Source organism: Schistocerca serialis, chromosome 6 (assembly GCF_023864345.2).
Source record: "Schistocerca serialis cubense isolate TAMUIC-IGC-003099 chromosome 6, iqSchSeri2.2, whole genome shotgun sequence".
NCBI classification, from domain to species: domain Eukaryota; kingdom Metazoa; phylum Arthropoda; class Insecta; order Orthoptera; family Acrididae; genus Schistocerca; species Schistocerca serialis.
Genome location: NC_064643.1, coordinates 551059721 through 551061044, shown reverse-complemented (window position 1 = coordinate 551061044; position 1324 = coordinate 551059721).

Below are 1324 nucleotides of genomic sequence, written 5' to 3'. Positions count from 1 at the left end.
CATGGTATACGCTATTTGGAAGGAATAGCGCTTTCGCTGTTGGCCTCAAATAACTCGCAAGTGTCAACTGTCAGTGCTCGGTGTGATTGTCGGTGCTAGGAGACTTTGCAGTTTACCTCCTTACGAGTTAAGACGAGCCTGTGAACAAGTGTTCACATAATGACTGTCGCAATCGTCTCAGTGAGACACGAATCGCCTTGCTCAAAGACTCGATGATTTGATGTAAGAGCAAAAGCGAATTTTTCTCTCTGCAATTTGCCTATATCAAAGCTGGTGGCCAAAAGTTTTCTTTCTGGCCAGTCAGAGCATGACTCCACCCACTAGAGCTTTTGTAGCCTATCACAGACGTTGTTTCTTTTGTAGGGCAGAGTTTAACTTCTTCTATATAATACTGAGATAAACAGCTTTTTCTTTCATGTGAGTTTTAACACAGGTGACTACAGTGACCTATGTTTTGAGCTGGGTTTCTCCAGACATTTACCTCCCATCTTCGGCCGTGTAAAGGGTCGGGTCATTGTTAAAAGCAGGGACAGGGGTTGCTTTGCCAGTAGCCTATGTAGTGGTTCCAGTGACTCATTGTGTCCACTAGATGTGCCACTGTGAAGTTTTTATTCGAACGCAGGACGGGCGTTCCATTGTAAAATTCTCCTTCCCTCAGAACTGTGTCTTGTAACTCGGGTCTTGCGTGCAATTACTAGTGTGGGTGTTAGTGGTTTATACTCACGAAATGCTGTCTTGTTTATTCGACCTACATATCAATAAAATTCGTGCAATTTCACGTAACTATGTCATGTGAAATATCAATTTAACCGGAATTATTTCAGGAATTCAATGTAAGGTGTGTTATTTGCTTGACACCTTACATAGGATCTGAGCGATGTACTTCCTGCCGGTAAGACGACCATGGGTAACAGCAAGATCCGTGTGTCTGTCAACACTGAAGTGTCCACACTCTTTAACAGAACCTTGCAAATCTGTCGATTTCCTGGAAGGTACCACTCACCACAGATCTTCACACACAAACACGACCATTACCTTTCATTGGAAGGTATCTGGACTAGTCTGTGAATAACACATTTCGCCAGTGGCGAAGTTTTCAGTTGCCATAGGACGGAAGAATAAAAGGCGAGTTGCAAGATGTTGTTGTGTCAAGCGGGATACTCGAACAGGACGTTTGGATCGTGAGGTCCTTCGTCGTAACCTGTTCATTGCAGTCTGATCGGACACAGCTGCTCCAGTGGCGCTTCTGAGATTGTCTTACTGTGTTCTGGCGATATTCGTACGACAGCCTAAAACAGAAATGCTCAGTTACCCGTTTTCACGT